We start from the raw sequence: 18,379 nt of genomic DNA on the forward strand, positions 1-18,379 counted from the left end.
TTAAGGGACATTCTCATTATAAGACCCATAAGTCACCTTTCTCCTGCCTTTCCTTTCCTTGCATAACTTTCTGCTGTCATTCAAATATTATTTAACAGGACAAAATAACAATTTCCAATCACTAATCAGTTCCGAACTGCTGCACAGTTCAGTCTTTCTGAGAGCCCGTTTCTACAAATAGCAGCTAAATGGCAATCTACAAATCAACTCATTCTAGCCCCTTTTAAACACATACATATTGGTCCTTAGATAGGTGCAAGTGATTTTCTATCTACTGCAAATGATTCGTAAAGAAGCAAAACGGCTGTATTCACTTAGGGATGATCCAAGACAAATAATTATTTATGGAAAATCATCTAACATCATCATTTTTCCCATACTTAAGAAGATACATGATTTCCAATTTTCCTTCCCACAGGCAAGCAAAATCAGATTAGTTATGGTGACTTTTTCAGGAAATATTTGGCTTTATCGTCTTATTTAAATTTACACCCGCCTTAACAAACCTTATACGAGTTTACTAACTAGGCCAGCAGTTACAGGCCCTGGAACAGGGGATCTAGGTTTGAATCCTAAAGCTGCCACTTGCAATGTGACTTTGGGCAAGTTACTTAATCTGTGCCTCAGCTTCCTCAGGTTTTAAAATGAAGATAACAGTATCTGCCTCTTAAGTAGATGATGGGATTAAATGAGATAATGAATAAGTGGGTAAAGCACTTAAAACAATGCCTGACACATAAGAAGTATTCAGTAAATGTTAAATTCTGTTTTTATATATTAGTCTTCTAAAATAGTCACAGCAGAGAGAATAGTCCATAAAAATCTAATAAAGCCCCAGGACAATAAGGAGGAAAATATTAAGAAGAGATGACTGTCTTAGTGGCCTCCCTTCCTAAGAGGTAATTGTCTGCACTATATAAGAAAGTGCTGACAAGCCATGAAAAAGATATCAAAGACATTTTCATAATTATTACAATTCTGTGAAATAAGGAAAAAAACTCAAAAAGACTGGTCTTTCAAAACAGACTGAAGGAATCTTAACAGAAATTTGACATATCTATCTAGAAACAAGAGAATCATGCAACCAGCATTAACACTGTTCCATACTTCTATGGGCAAGATAAAACTATCACAGCCAGAAGACAGTTTTTATTTTTATTTTTTTTAAAGATTTTATTTATTTATTTGACCGAGAGAGACCCAGCGAGAGAAGGAACACAATCAGGGGGAGGGGGAGAGGGAGAAGCAGGCTCCCCGTGGAGCAGGGAGCCCGATGTGGGGCTCGATCCCAGGACCCTGGGATCATGACCTGAGCCGAAGGCAGACGCTTAACCGACTGAGCCACCCAGGCGCCCCCAGAAGATAGTTTTTATTCATGCATCATTGTATATACCACTATATACGCAGGAAGAGCTGAATGTGTATAACTCTGTTCTCACACGTAGCCTAGCAGCATACTCTGAGAGAATCGAAGCTTGAAGCCAAAAAGAAAACTTTCATGAAAATTTAAAAAATCCTTGCCACCAGGGTTAACCTTATCCAAGATAGCTTAACTCCTGCAGTATAGCAGAAAAAGATTCATCTGTGGAGGGCTGGCACATAAAAGTGCTAACTAGAATACATATGAGAATTATAGCTAACATTTATTTAACACTTACTATGTTTCGGGCATTATTCCAAGTTTTTTAGATGTATTATCCAATTAATCCTCAACATCACGACGAGACAGGAATTTTACTGTCCCCACTTATACCCAAGGAATTAAGTTCATTAAGAAATTAAGCTGCCCAAATGTCAAGTTAATGATGCCTAATCAAAAACAGTCTGGCTTCTAAACCCAAGTTTTTAATCATTAGGCAAAGAAGAAGGTTGCACAAATACATGTCATACACTTATATACCCTGGGAGGGGACTAAATTTTAGGGAGAGGGTTTTGGTTATCTATTGACAATAAGAATGTATGGACTTGGGGCGCCTGGGTGGCTCAGTTGGTTAAGTGTCTGCCTTCGGCTCAGGTCATGATCCCAGGGTCCTGGGATTGAGCCAGGCATCGGGCTCCCTGCTCCTCGGGGAGCCTGCTTCTCCCTCTCCCTCTGCTGCTCCCCCTGCTTGTGCTTGCTGTCAAATAAATAAATAAAATCTTAAAAAAAAAAAAAAAGAATCTATGAACTTATAGTATTAAAACATTTCCTATCTCATAACTTTAGGCACAGTTTTATCAGGCTTTCTGTGGTATTCCATTGACACGATCTGCACTTGCTTAAATGAACAGGACCGCCACAGTAAGCCTAACATCACAGCAACTGGCAGGATTTGGAAAATGACAATCCAACCACCAATAAGCTTCAAGCCCTACCCTAAACCTGTTTTTTAGAATGGTTGCTGATCTCCAGATCCTACTTTTATCTTCAAATAGAGCTGTGTCCCCTCTTAGCTTAAGTTAACTCATACTACTGAGAAATTCACAACGGTAAGAAGGAAGGAGGTGGAGAAAGTTCAGAATGGGGATAATACCAATATGGTGACTGATCACTCACCCTAATGGTATACCAATCTTGGCCATGGATTACAGATTGGCCATACATAACACTATTATGAATACTTTTCATTAATCTTTTTATTATAGTTTTACTTCTTACCCATTAAACAAGTTTTTTCTGTCTTCTTCCATATCATTCCATAGCCATTGATTAGGTTTCCTCTTCTCTATTACCTATGGGGGAAACAATTCATAAGGTTGGGCTAATATACAGCAAAAGAAAAGCAATTTCATGAATTTTATTTATAAATTCAAAAAAAGGATCAGTACCTAGGATATGTAGCTACATGGAGTTTAGGCTTAAAAGCCCTATGAAATAGCTATAGACCTCAGGAGTAATGACTTAAATAATTACAATAGTGATCTTGAAAATTGGGAAATTATAATTCGACTTAATTCTGAAAACTTATTACTAAGATTCTGTGTGTCCAAATATTTGCCATCTAGGTTACACTTACATCATTTAGACTACTGCAATATACTTTTGAATGGGGGGGGGGTGGAATTACAGATACCTAAAACAAATTGCTACAGTAGGAACAAACTCAAAATGTTGATGACATCCTTTAAATTGTCATTAAAAATGAAGTCCCTAACAAGCAAATTTCAAGCTTACCTCCTAGTGAAACTTCTTGAATTCTCACGTTTTCTGGTGTCATGCAAGGCGAGAGTACAGGATGCAGAATAGCAAAGACCAGTTATCATCATGGTGTCCACTTACTAGTACAAGACCTTATGCAAGTTTCTTAATTTGTCTGAGCCTGTTTTCGAATATACTTCAGGGCACTGGTGTAAGGACTAAATGAGAATGTAGGTAAATGCTAGGTCACTGCCTGGCACATAGCTGATGATCAACAAAGGTTTAGCTCCCTTCTTTCCCTTCTTTTTATCTTTCTACCTTTAGTTTTGAGGAATTTTCAGGGCTTGAGAGGAGAAAGTCCATTCTTAACCTTCCTCACCTCATTGTGTCAAATAATAACAATAACAATGATGAGGATAGCTGCTGATGGCATTGATACGGTTTTAAATGTGTGCCAGACACTCATCTAAGCACTCTCACACATATTAACTCATTCACTTCTCACAATGATGGGTTAGGCATTATCTTTATTCCCATTTCACAGACATTGAAACTGAGGCACAAATAAGTTTCACAGTTACTAAATGGCAGAGCTAGGATTCAAAATCAGGTTTCTGCTCTGAAGAAATACTAGCACCAAGGACTAACATCAAAGTGACAGCAGTGATGCCCTTCCTTGAAGAGCTCTCTAATATTAATGTAGTCAGATAGGGAATGTTCAGATGGCTCACCAAGTAAAAGAGACTCATATTTTAGATAATTAAGGTTATCTAAACATACACATATAAAACAAATGTAGCTGAATATTAAATATAACTAGGATTCAATATATAAACTATAAATTATGCATTTAAAATACAGTATATGTGTTCCATATCTCAAAATATTTTAAGTATTTTATAATATTTTTTAAAGTTTAAAAAGTTGATCATGAGAACATTAATATATTTAAATTAGAAAAAAATCTAACCAAGATCATACTTTTTTTGGCAAGGTCAGTTATGTGGTACATTGCAAAATACAAACATTTATTATCCTATGTTACACCTTGTCTCTAACTGTCTTCCCCAGTAAACTCCTGGAGGACAACAGTACCTTGTCTTACTTATTGTGAACAACAGTGATTTCTAAAATTATGCCTAGTCTTTACTAGGTGCCCAATAAATATTGATGAAAGAACAAATAGGCTGGATACTAAACAAAGAAAATGTTCAGATCTGTCATTTCTATTCGTATTCTAAGGCACCAACACTCTAGCCTTACTTCCTACCACCCATTCACTCTATAATTTTACTACCAGCAAGGCCTTGCTGGATTTAAATGTTCTCCTTGACCCAGTCACAAATTTGGCCTATTCCAATCTATAAACTCACGTAGCAAAATGTCTTCTGACAAAACATCTCAAGTATACAATTAATCAGAAGATTCACACATGAATGCATGCATGTAACATATTGTTATGGCACTTTGTGGTTTTCGAAGTGCTTCTACACCTACCTCTCAGATGCCTCAAGACAGCCCTGAGAGTAGACAAGGCAGGTGTGATAAGCCAGGAAGCTACATCTAATGTTGTTTGTTTTGAAGTGGAAACATATTTTCATTGTCACTGCTGAAGAACCAATGGCTCAGAAACCAATGCTTTTTCTGCAGTTGGGTAGAAAGTCTAAAAAATGACATATTTTTAAGTCAATGTCATAGTAATTTTTTAAATTATGAGTGATCATGATCAGTCATATCTTTTTTTTTAATATTTTATTTATTTGAGAGAGTGAGTGAGAGAGAGAGCACAAGCAGAGGAAGGGTAGAGGGAGAAGGAGAAGCAGACTCTCTGAGCAGGGAGCCCCAACACAGGGCTCGATCCCAGGACCCTGGGATCATGACCTGAGCTGAAGGCAGATGCTTAACCGACTGAGTCACCCAGGCACCCCACCTATTGACTTAATATATATTGTTGGTTGAATGAATTATTTTTTTAAATTTATTTGTCAGAGAGAGAGAGAGCACAAGCAGGGGGAGCAGCAGGCAGAGAAGGCAGAGGGAGAAGCAGGCTCCCCGCTGAGCAGGGAGCCCAATGCGGGACTCGATCCCAGGACCCTGGGATCATGACCCGAGCTGAAGGCAGTTGCTTAACCAACTGAGCCACCCAAGGCATCCCAGTTGAATGAATTACTGATAGAGGACCTCTTCTTTTAAATTGACCTTTATCTCAAATTTTACTTCTTGGGCAATATGCTTTCTAATATTTACAAAGTATTTTCAATTAAAAACTTCACATGGCAGGGGCCCCTGGGTGGCTCAGTCTTTGGTTAAGCATCGGAGTCTTGATTTTGGCTCAGGTTATGATCTCAAGGTCGTGAGATCGAGCCCTGCACTGGGCTCCAAGCTCAGTGCAGAGTCTGCTTAAGATTCTCTCCCTTTCCTTCTGCCTCCACCCACCTTCCCCCGCTCATACACTCTGTCTCAAATAAATAATCTTTTTAAAAAAAAAAAAAAAAAGCTAGGGCGCTTGGGTGGCTCAGGTCATGATCGCAGCGTCCTGGGATCAAGCCCCACATCGGGCTCCCTGTTCAGTGGAGAGCCTGCTTCTCCCTCTCCCTCTGCTGCTCCCCCTGTTTGTGCTCTCTCTCTCTCAAATAAATAAAATCTTTTAAAAAATAAAAAATAAAAATAAATTTAAAAATTAAAAAAAAAGCAAACCCCCAAACCCAGAAACTTCACATGGCATTTATCACTGTAAACTATAATTTTTTCAACTCTCCACATTACCTGTTTGTTTTAGAACAAAACACTTCACATTGTTTTAGCCTTCCCAAATAAAAACAAATTGGGACCAATACAATGATGTATAAGAGATCAGAGTCTCCGACTAAAAGATGGTCAAGCCCCACATTAGAAATTTTCTTCCCTAAATGCCTGTGCGGCGCAGTCAGTTAAGTATTGGACTCTTGGTTTTGGCTCAGGTCATGATTTCAGGGTCCTGGGATCGAGCCCCAAGTCTAGGGCTCCATGCTCAGCATGGAATCTGCTTGGGATTCTTTCCCTCTTCCTCTCCCTCCCCTGGCTCATGCTCACAAGCAGACGCTCTTTCTCTTAATCTCTCTCAAATAAATAAATGTAAATACAATTTTTAAAAAAGTTTTAGGGGCGCCTGGGTGGCTCAGTCGGTTAAGCATCTGCCTTCGGCTCAGGTCATGATCTCAGGGTCCTGGGATCGAGTGTTGCGTCAGGCTCCCCACTCAGCAGGGAGTCTGCTTCTCCCTCTCCCGCTGCCTCTCCCCTCTGTTCATGCTCTCTCGCGGTGCACACGTGCATTCTCTCTTTCACTCTCAAATAGATAAATAAAATCTTAAAAAAAAAAAAGTTTTAGAAATCCACCTGCTTTGATTGACTTCCGTATCTAGTAATAAGATACTAGATGGGTCTGTTTATTTATAAAGGGCATAAGAACACAGAAGAGTGCAAGAGCCTTAGATTTCGAATCATAAGACTTGGGTTTAAGCCTCAGGTTATCCACTTATTAGCAGTGTAACCTTGGGCAACTCACTAATGTTTTGGGACCTCTACCTTCTCACTTCTAAATGGATATAACATCAGCTCTACTCCCTTCTGCGGGTGCTGCATAGATCAAATAAGAAAATGTATGTGTAAGTGCATTGTAAACTGACAAGAGCTACACATGGGTTAGCTCTTCTTCCCTTGCTACCAAAAATAGCAAAGACTTTAGATCCTTATTCTGGTGAGAAGAGACATTGATTATTTGAACACTCCAGGGGCTTGGGGAAGCATACTAGGATAAAAGAACCTGATCTTTCCCGTGGAGCTAAAGAATCCTAAAATGTGTTTGGTATCAGCATCTTTATTTTAGTTAAATAACATCCTGGTCTTAACTAACAGCTTATAGGGATTAAAGGGCATGAGATGTTAGCCACCCTGTGAATTTCTTCTCACCAAAAAATAAAATGACTTAAAAGCAAGAGCAGATATACTTGCATTCTCCCCAATCATCCCAGATCAGTATGTGCAAACAAAAGCAATACCAAATCCCATTTAATCTGGTGAGCAGCAGTGGCAGCCACAAAAATGGCCTTCCATCTAGCATGCACCAGAACTGCTATTCCATCACTGTGCTGAAATCTACTCCCGCTTTTCTACTCCCCACATACAATAAATATTAATTGGTAGAGTTCAGTCTGCAGCATTCATTCAAACCGTTTTAAAAACATTAGTTGTCATTACCAAGCACGTTTTCTAAATACTATACAACAATTTTGTCAGCACAGAGCAGCAATTTTAATGGGAAGAAAACATTTATGAACATTTATTTTACTCCTACTAGATACTATGCGAAGTGAGGTGTTTTCACGTATATTTGCTTAGTTAATTCTCACAACGAGGTAGATGCCAGTGGCACTCTATGGAGGAAGAATGGATATTTGAATTGGTTGTTAAATGACTAGTCCAGGATCACACAGGAAAAAACAGCAGTACCTAGGCCCAAGATAATTGCTTTGCATTAGTGCACTTCCAGTGACTCTACATCTGTGGCAAAGAACAGGAGGTTTATTTAAATAAAGTTTTGGGTCATGGTAAAATTTAGTTGGTGGTTAGCAATATCCTGATGCACTTTACATACCTTGTTCAAGAGGGGACAGAGCTGTAAATCTGCACTCCTACAGAAACAGTGTCTGATTCTAAAATTTAAACATAGAGACTTATTATCAGTGCAGGCTGGCTCAGTCAAGAGAGCATGAGACTCTTGATTTTGGGGCTGTGAGTTGAAGCCCCACATTGGGCGTAGAGATTACTTTAAAAAAAAAAAAGGAAAGAAAGACTTTTCACTGCAGCTAGTTGTTTTTAGAGAAAACACTGCAAAGGAAACATACATTCACTAGAGTCAATAACAGTTTTATAAAGAAGCTATCTCTTGGAGATCATATCTAAACAAGTGCCAAAAATTACTGTGTCTTACAAACATGAAAATTTTGTTAAGAATTTTGAATATTAGAAAAATGTTTCCTATAATCACAGCTCTTCTTTTAAAAATTAAAGCTAACTCTAACCTACATATCACCATTCACTATAGTATAAACATAAAGTGATATTGTTGGTTTTTCCCTGAAAATTTCCATTGAAAAACTGGTATTTATAAAATAAACATTTCAGAAGGGCTCTAAAATGGATACTACTAAAAGATACAATAAGGTTTAGATAAATTGATGGACTATTTATCTGTGCCAAGCAATGAGATATTAGGAGTGTTTGGACAAGAACCAAAACCCTGTAGAGCTTTCCAATGGAACAGTTCTAGCAGAAACAATACAGAGCTCGATGGCCACCCTGTTATCTGGTTAAAGTATTCCAAGATTCAAAATAAACCCAGATCTTAAAAATATATAATTGTATCAAATTATAAAACAATACCCTAATTAGGTGTCATGGTTAAGAGAGTAGGTTTAGGCATTAGGTTGGCTGGATTAGAATCTCAATGGGACCCAATTCATAGCCTGGGCTCAGTTTCCTCACCTACCTCATACAGCTGCTGGGGAATTTGGATGTGGAAATTGCTCAGAAGAGTCAATGGCATAATAGCATCATCTATTATTTTTCTAGTTTTACCTCATGTAAAAAATAAAACACATATGTAAGACTGAAAGCCTCTCATTACTGAGCTAATCCATTTCCAAGTTTAGAATTTAAAAAATAAAAAGAAGCAAAATCCTAGCTTTTTTTTTTTTTAAAGATTTTATTTATTTATTTGAGAGAGAGAATGAGAAAGAGAGAGCACATGAGAGGGGGGAGGGTCAGAGGGAGAAGCAGACCCCCCGCTGAGCAAGGAGCCCGATATGGGACTCGATCCCGGGACTCCAGGATCATGACCTGAGCCGAAGGCAGTCGCCCAACCAACTGAGCCACCCAGGCGCCCAAAATCCTAGCTTTCTTGATAACAGTCAGGATGGCGGTTAACCTGGGGTGGGGTGTAAGGGAGCATCATAGAGGCAATTTTTACACTTATAGGATGGTTAATCCTGGCTTTTGTTTCACTGGTCTTTAAAATGTACATATGTTTTGGGGGACCTGGCTGGCTCAGTTGGTAGAGCATGCGACTCTTGATCTCAGGATTGTGAATCTGAGCCCCACACTGAGTGTAGAGATTGCTTAAAAATAAAATCTTAAAAAAAAAAAATAAAATGTACATGTTTTAAAATATATTTCACTAGCAGTTTTGGGGTGGAGTCTTGGGTTTTTCACATAAAGTGGGAATGCAAGCTGGTGCAACCACTCTGGAAAACAGTATGGAGGTTCCTCAAAAAGTTGAAAATAGAGCTACTGTACAACCCAGCAATTGCACTACTGGGTATTTACCCCAAAGATACAAATGTAGTCATCCGAAGGGATACGTGCACCCCAAGTTTATAGCAGCAATGTCCACAATAGCCAAACTATGGAAAGAGCCAAGATGTCCAACAACAGATGAATGGATAAAGAAGATGTGGTATATATATAAAATGAAATATTATGCAGCTATCAAAAAAAAAAAAAAAACACCGAAATCTTGACATCTGCAACGACGTGGATGGAACTGGAGGGTATTATGCTAAGCGAAATAAGTCAATCAGAGAAAGAGATGTATCATATGATCTCACTGATATGAGGAATTCTTAATCTCAGGAAACAAACTGAGGGTTGCTGGAGTGGTGGGGGGTGGGAGGGATGGCTTGGCTGGGTGATAGACATTCGGGAGGGTATGTACTATCATGAGCGCTGTGAATTGTGTAAGACTGATGAATCACAGACCTGTACCTCTGAAACAAATAATACATTATATGTTTTTTAAAAAAAAGAAGATAGTAGGAAGGGAAAAATGAAGGGGGGGAAATCGGAGGGGGAGACGAACCATGAGAGACTATGGACTCTGAGAAACAAATTGAGGGTTCTAGAGGGGAGGGGGGTGGGGGGAATGGGTTGGCCTGGTGATGGGTATTAAAGAGGGCACGTAATGAATGGAGCACTGGGTGTTATACACAAACAATGAATCATGGAACACTACATCAAAAACTAATGATGTAATGTATGGTGATTAACATAATAAAATTTAAAAAAATATATAAAAAAATATATATAAAATAAATAAATAAAATATATTTCACAATAAAAAATTAGAAAAAATAAAAGTTAAAAAACATTTCCAAAGTACAATGAGAAAGCACTGTTTAACCGGAGAAGAGGGGGAGAGGAAAAAAAGCAAAAAATAAAACCAATGCTCTATTATTCTAAGTGTTCTAGGTTACTTCAGATTATGTATGCAACAGCTTAGCTCAGTTATGGAAACACTTCCATTGAACTCCATTCAATCTTAAGAGACATTTTTCTTTGTGGGTTAGTTCTTACAAATGGTGTCACTAATTCACTGGGAGCACCTCTTTATGACCAAGAAACCTGGAGGTTGTAAGGAATCTCAGAGGACTTCTTTTACAACACGTTCACTTTTCAACAGAAGGGAACATTAGACCCCTGAGCTTCCAAACGGGCTTTCCCCCACTCTACTCCCAGCTGTTACTGCTAGCCACCAATGTGACGCAAAGGAAGGGGCAGAGCCAGTTCTTTCAATTGCTTCGAAATAGTGACTAGAGAAAAAGTGAACTTATATCAACCATCAGGAATCTGTTTAAGACCTAATATGTACCCCCAACAGATGCTAGCACCTACAGAGGAGCCCAGTACCTCAGTCAAAGGCATTCCATAAATATGTAAGTAAATTTCGTCAAAAGTACAATATAGGGGTTCTGCCCCAAAGAATTCTATGTCAACATACAATGAATCTGGCAGTGTGCTGTGGGCAAATGTACCACATACAGAATATAGGAGGGAATGGGGAAATAAGACAAGAGATTTATGTCCCAGGGCGCCTGGGTGGCTCAGTCGGTTAAGTGTCTGCCTTTGGCCCAGGTCATGATCTTTGGATCCTGGGATTGAGCCCCACATTGGGCTCCTCACTCAGTGGGAGTCTTCTTGTCCCTCTCCCTCTGCCCCTCACCCACTCTCATGCTCTTTCTCTCTCTCTTGCTCTGCTCTCTCAAATAAATAAATAAAATCTTAAAAAAAAAAAAAAAAGATTTATGTCCCATGGGGTAAAATGGAGGAAGAGGCCTTAGAGGAGAAGAATTGAGAACTGAGTTTTGAAAAGCTGGTAAAGAAAGCACTCTAGGATTGCTCCAAAGAAACCTGTTGATATTTTTATAAAACCTGCTTCCCTTTTCCACATTACTTCCACATTTTAACAGGCATCCTGATTTGTTCTAAATTATTTCAACTGCTATAATTATATTCAGTAAAGCATTTCTACCCTCCCCCCTCAAAGAACTTTTGGAAGCCACTGAGAATGGAATAGTAGGAGGAAAAAAAAAGAAACCTTTTAAATGCTTACTATAAATTCTTCAAAACAGAAACATCTTTAGATGGTAAAATACACATTTTCTCAAGTTTGAGGTTCACCAAAATAAAACTGGACCCTAAAAATTAACAGAAAGAAAAACATTTTAAAAATCCCCCACACTTATGACTGCAAACTTAAAGCATATGCCAAGTTAACAGGACATCTGGGTGATCTAAGCAATGGATAAAGGGCTTCTATTTCCAGTTACTTTAATGGGAGAAGATAGAACCATAGTGGTAAAGAAAAGACAACTGGAGAAGAGACTCAGTTCCAGTGCTAGATAGATGAGCAAACATAAATAGGCCACTTCTACACTCTGGGTCTGTTACTACGTCCATAAAAAGTTCTATTATTCTCTCTGTAAAGTTCTTAAAGCCACTCAGGTGTCATTCTCTTTTAGCAAGCTACATGTTAGGCATTAATCCATGAGGATAGCAAAAACCAAAATGAATTTATGTTATCCAGATTTCTGTACTGTAGCAAAATTTTGCAATTGTCACAAGCCATTTTATTAAGTCTTGTATTGAAACAGAGCATTAGAGAAGTTTGGATTTTCAGTGAAACATGATTCACTGAACACCTGCATTTACCTCTCTGCTCTCTCCATAACTCCACTGAAACAGCAGTAAAAACAAGAACTGAAGGACAAAGAATAGAAGAGGCAACAACTACAACAAAGTTTGTGGAAGCCAGAAAGCAGATGGATGGGTTATTTGATTTAGCAGAGCATAGGAGCACGTTAAGGGGAACCTCAGATCAAACTGAATTGTGCTGGGATACACCAGAGAAGCTCAGAATACCTCTGAAAGTGGGGATAGCAGGCAGGGATGAAAAAGGAGAACAGGGTGAAAGTTCTGCCCCAAGATTCCCACCCTGACTCCAAGCAGCCACTGGTCAGAGGCTGGGAAGCCTACTCTGGAAACTAGAGACACTGGACTCAAGCACAACTAGGGGCAGGCCTAGCAGTCTAAAAAGATGGGGATTATGGATGAGTTGATATTCTGAAAGGTAGATACCTCCACCTCTTTCCCCACTCAGCTCCCCAAATGTTGCAGCCAGGGGTGTAAACTGAGGATGGGAGCATTCTCTCTAGGGAAGAACTTGGCCAACAGAAAAACACCTACAAATACTGACTGCTAAAAGTGAGCTCTTAACTACCTTATAATGAATAATATGATCAGTCAACTTTCAGAAGCCCCCACTCCAGCAAATCCAGCTTTCAGTTTTTCAGTGGTTCCTTATGGAACATGAGTAAGACATCCAAGGCTAAACATTTAAGGAAATCCCCTAAATGAAAAACCAAAAGAAATGATCAAGTAAAGGTATTTTAAGGAAATAGATGGTGCAGGAGGCTGAAGAAAAAAATGTAATTACAATTAACATACTCAGAGAAGAGCTATTCCACCCATGAAACAAAAACAGACTATTTCGAAGCAACATTCAGAGGGGCACCTGCCTGGCTCAGTTGGTGGAGTGTGCGACTCTTGATCTCAGGGTTGTGAGTTCAAGCCCCATGTTGGGGGAAGAGATTACATAAAAATAAAATCTTTTTTTTTTATTTGTTTTTAAAGATTTTTATTTATTTAATTGAGAGAGAAAGTGTACACGCGGAAGGGCAGAGGGGTAAAGAGAGGGACAAGCAGACTCTCTGCTGAGCACGGAGCCCGATGCAGGGCTTGATCTCAGAACCCTGGGTTGAGCTGAAATCAAGAGTCAGATGCTCAACCCACTGCGCCACCCAGGCACCCCCAAAATCTTTTTTAAAAATAGCAGTATTCAGAGAAAAAATTTGGAGATTAAAAATATGATAGCAGAAACATAAAACTAATTAGAAGAGTCTGAAGATGAAGTCAAGACATCTTCCAAAAAGTGAAGAGACAAAAAAGATGAGAAATAGAAAAGATAGGAAAAGTAAAGCAGTCCATACATTCCAAACACAAATAAAGAGAGTTCAGGAGGGAAAGAACAGGAAAACTGGGGGCAAGAGAGAGAAGGGGGAGGTTGGTTAGAATTTAAGAATTCAAGAAAATCTCCCAGAACTGAAAGATCTTTGTTTCCAAATGGAATAGGCCACCAGTGTGCCCTGCACAACAGATAAAACAAGGCCCACAGTGAGGCAGGTTATCATATAATTTCAGAACATCAGAGACAAAGATCAGCTCCTAAAACACCTCTAACCAAGGAGGGGAAAGAAAAAAGTCAGAACGTCATCAGACTTTTCATTAGCAACACCAGAAGCTAAAAATCAATAGAGCAATTCCTGTGAAACTCAGAAAATTATTCTATATTCTATTCCCAGGTAAACTATAAATCAAGTACGAGACAAAAGGAAGACATTTTCATACATCCAGATTCCCAAATGTACATCCTATGCAGCTTTTTCTTAGGAACCTTCTGGAAGAATTGCTTAAGTATAAACGATGAAGAGGGAAGACGTGGGGTCCAGGAAACAGGGGTCCCAACATAGGGAGATGAAGGTAGATCCAAGAATGAGAGCTGTGCAGGTCTAGAGAATGAGCCATACAGACTTTTAAAAACAGCAGCATGAGCCTACTGCTTAAAAGTGTGGCATTAAATACCAAAAGAAAGAGCTGGAAGAAAAGGAAATGGAGGTCCCCGTAGAGGCCAAATATTGGGGAAAGGAAAAGCAGGTAGGGTACTTTTTATGCTGCATACAGCTTAGCACTGATAAATGTTAAATTTTAAAAGATTCTTGAAAAGGTTAAAAAGAATGTTTTAAAATCACATCTAAAAACATGATTTTCCAAGCAAGATTTCTGGGGAAAAAGAAAATAAAAATGTAATTTTCAAGGTAGAGTAAAATCAAGTTATTTGAAAAAACACACTACACCTTCGCATAGAGTGTGGCTTTGCTTGAAAACAATTAAGAGCAGGAAATAATATTTTGCTGACAGATACTTACTCAAAAGTCATAACCTCAAAGCCAGCAAAAAAAAAAAGGAAAAATTTAAGCATATTATAGTTATTATTGGGGGAAAGTTCACAGTTTATGGCTATATCAATCACTTCACAAATTAAAATTCCTTTTTCACAGTCAAGCAGATGCTAAACCAAAGTCAAAAGAATAACCTGACTGCATCACATTTTGGTAAGAAATGAAAACACTTAAGAGACTATTGTTTCCTCAGGAAAGCGCAAATACTGTGGATTTGTTGAAACAAGCCAACATTTTGTATCAGAGACATTTATCCTTTCTTGAAAACTGACACAAATAGTGAGATTCGCCAGCAGATCTGAACTGTTCCCAGCTTTCTCTAACTCTCAGAAATGGCATCTCAGAAAATATGCTCTTCTCTATCTCCAAATACTGTAAAAATTACATCTATAGCCCTCTTGTAGCAAATGCATATAAAATAGTATTTGTTCATTATATTTAGCATTATCTACTTATAGTCAATGAACGTCAAGGTCATGCTTAGAATCAAGCATTGGGCTTTTCAATAAACAGACAAGTGGAGAAGGTGTTGCCCACTACTCAGTTTTCTGACATCTAGGGAGACTGGAGCTAATATTTTGATAGTCTAACGATTTGTGGCTAGGGGAGATCTTTTTAAACTAATGAAATGAAGCACTCTCCCAACCAAATCTACTCTGGTAAAAACGCTTGCTCTCCTTTCAGCATAAATGAAGACAATGAGAATAGATTAATTAGCAAGGTGGTTTAACTGTAGCATACTCTACAGCTTTTGAGTTGAATGCATAAAAATATGTTTGTTTAGGGGCACCTGGCTGGCTCAGTTGGAAGAGTGTGTGACTCTTGATCTCAGGGTCGTGAGTTCAAGCTCCACATGGGGTATAAAGATTACTTAAATAAGTAAAACTTATAAATAAATAAATAAAATTTTAAAAGAATATGTTTGTTTCAGTCCCTTGGAATCAGGAAGAAAACAATACTTTAAGCTTCTGTATAAAATATGATATTCTTCCTTTTCTGAAGTTTGAGAAAATACATCAATATCTTACAAAATATAATGCATAACCAAAAGCTCCTTCAACTTCAAAAAATAATAAAATACTATGTCCAGATCTATTCTCTAAGCAAATTAGCAAGACAGTAGAAAAAAGTCTACACTGCAAGAAAAAAAAATTTTATAACAATGTATGGTGATAAATGTTACTAGACTTATTGTGGTGATCAATTCACAATATATACAAATAGCAAATCATGTTATACACCTGAAACTAACATAATGTTATATATCAATTATACTTCAGTAAAAAATATTTTTGATACTATGTTTATTCTTTCATGCTTATTTCACAGAAGGGAAACAGTTAACTAAAACATGAAGAAATGTTCAAACTCACTAGTAATTAGAAAATTCAAATTAAAATAGACATTATTAAAAGGCAGAAATTCGAACTGTGGACAATAGCAAGTGTTGGGAGGTTGAGAATACAATGTCTGTGAGGTGTGTACACTCAGCAGCCTGACAGTGCTTCTGTTACAATGCCACTCCTGAGTCTGTATCCCAAAGAAATTCTCAAACATGTCCATGACGAACACAAACAAGACTGTTATTGGTAGCATTGTTTATGGTAGCCTAGGCACCCATCACTATGGGAATGGATGCACACCATGGAATAGCATGCTGCAGGTAGGAGCAATTAGCTAATGTACACCCAAAACCATTCACAGATCTTAAAACAGTGCCCAGTGAAAAAAGTAAAACCAAAGTAAGAGCTATAGCATTGTTTTTTAAAGATTTTATTTTATTTATTTATTTATTTTTTAAAGATTATTATTTTGAGAGAGCGAGAATGAGAGAGAGAGAGAGTACATGAGTGGGGGAGGGTCAGAGGGAGAAGCAGGCTCCTCGCTGAGCAGGGAGCCCGATGTGGGACTCGATCCCGGTACTCCGGGATCATGATCTGAGCCGAAGGCAGTCGCTTAACCAACTGAGCCACCCAGGCACCCTAAAGATTTTATTTTTAAATAATCTCTACACCCAACGTGGGGCTCAAACTCAGAACCCCGAGATCAAGAATCGCATGCTCCACCAACTGAGCCAGCCAGGCACCCCAGAACTACAGCATTTTTACAGGGAGAATTCTATAGCCAAATTCGGCAATAGTGTAGTGTCATGAACAATTTTGGAGTTAAAGATAAGTACACCAAAAAATCACTAAGAATTTTAGAAAGATGCATATAGAATCAAGGACATACATCAAATACATTAGATAAGGTGCTTGTGGGGTAGGAGAGGAAAATAGGTATGGAAATAGAGGCTGAACAGAAGGCCTTTATACACCAATGTTAGACTGTGTGCAAATCACAGGGTATAAAGTTAAAATTCAAAATATTTTTTATTCATGCACACATTAATTTATTCAATAAAATTTACTGTAAGTGCGAAGTATTGTGCTTAAATATAAACTTTAATGTTATTTCTGCTGAAGGTTTTTATTTTAAAAGATATATGCTTTAAGATACATTTTAACTGGAAGTGGAAAGGAAAAATAATTTACTATAGAATTCATATACTATAAAGTGAGAAATTCATCATTCTTAAAATAGTTTTAGAAATTTTTTTCATCAAATATAAATATACCTTCAAATTCTTTAAATGACAAAGTTAAATGAAAGGTTGAAATACAGAATGAACTCTGAAGTCCTACCAAATTACATTGTCATATCTCAGTCCACAAGTAAAACATCTTTTCTCGGGGCTTAAGTGGTGAAACAATTTCTTTTTGGAGGAGAAATTTTTTCTACTTTATTTGTTCTATGTGATTTTCCCAAAGATATTTCAACTGCTCCGGAACACCTCTCGCCAGATTTCTGTTTTCTAAAAGAATTCACAAGCAGACTGCTGGCTGCCAATGTAGGTGTTGTAGCTAATACGCTCATTACAGGGCTGCTAACAAAAACTGATGAACACATTCAGTGCAAAGTGACATATCTATTCCACATCCCACGGGCATGGAAAATGATGTTTCCCCCCCAAATTACCTGTTCCCTCTTTTTTTTTTACAAACCCAAAAGGTAACTAGTATACAAGATAATGTTCGTAAAAAAAACCAACAGCAATTTGTAGGACATCATATGTCTAAAGCTCTACAATTATAACCCTTCAGTATTTCAGATTTTAAATACTAAAAGTTAGTAGGTGGGAGGATCAAAGGTGAAAAATAGCAATGGTCTGTCAGAGGGGTCAGCAGTATCATCAGCACACATAATAAAAGACAATATGTTAATTTATTCAGGCTTACAAAAGATAATGTATTTGTATTTTCATTCAATAATAATAGCTAATAATGAACACTCACTATGTGTCAGTTATTGTTCCAAACATTTTATATGCATTATTTTAGCCCTCACAAGAACCCAACGGACTAGGTACTTTGATCATCTCCATTTTATAGATCATTTTTGACATCAAATGCAGACTTTATCATTGCCTTTAAAACCTCCACCAAATGGTCTCAAATTCCATTATACCCCCCTTTCTGCCATTCCAGTCCTCACCTCTGACTCAAAAATTTGACTGATGTATATCATATGAAAGAAGCAGTTCTCTTCTCCAGCCAGCTTCCTTCTTCTCCCTTTCTACTACAGAAGACCCCTTCATAAAGATGTTGTCAGTGAACCCCTTCTTCAGAGGCTTACTGAAAGTAAACACTATAAAAGTATATAGAGGAGGGGCGCCTGGGTGGCTCAGTCGTTAAGCGTCTGCCTTCGGCTCAGGTCATGATCCCAGGGTCCTGGGATTGAGCCCCGCATCGGGCTCCCTGCTCCGCGGGGCGCCTGCTTCTCCCTCTCCCACTCTCCCTGCTTATGTTTCCTCTCTCGCTGTGTCTCTCT

At 38.2% G+C, this 18,379-nt stretch overlaps 2 protein-coding genes across 10 annotated transcripts in view; one reads left to right on the top strand and one right to left on the bottom strand.

Annotated features, from left to right (window-relative positions):
- The window catches only part of TOMM6 (translocase of outer mitochondrial membrane 6), a 401,564-nt gene that overhangs the window by 52,427 nt on the left and 330,758 nt on the right, over positions 1–18,379 (top strand). The window lies entirely within an intron of this gene.
- The window catches only part of USP49 (ubiquitin specific peptidase 49), a 79,076-nt gene that overhangs the window by 50,434 nt on the left and 10,263 nt on the right, over positions 1–18,379 (bottom strand). For 7 of the 9 annotated variants that reach the window (XM_081828256.1, XM_081828261.1, XM_081828258.1 and 4 more), the window contains one exon: positions 2,640–2,713. The gene's annotated coding sequence lies outside the window, so the exon portion shown is untranslated. Of the gene's footprint in view, positions 1–2,639; positions 2,714–3,155; positions 4,048–18,379 lie in introns of those variants that run through there. The other 2 variants (XM_081828257.1, XM_081828260.1) reach the window with 2 other exon arrangements.

This window comes from Leptonychotes weddellii, chromosome 8, assembly GCF_054177405.1.
Source record: "Leptonychotes weddellii isolate Sample4059 chromosome 8, ASM5417740v2, whole genome shotgun sequence".
NCBI classification, from domain to species: Eukaryota; Metazoa; Chordata; class Mammalia; order Carnivora; family Phocidae; genus Leptonychotes; species Leptonychotes weddellii.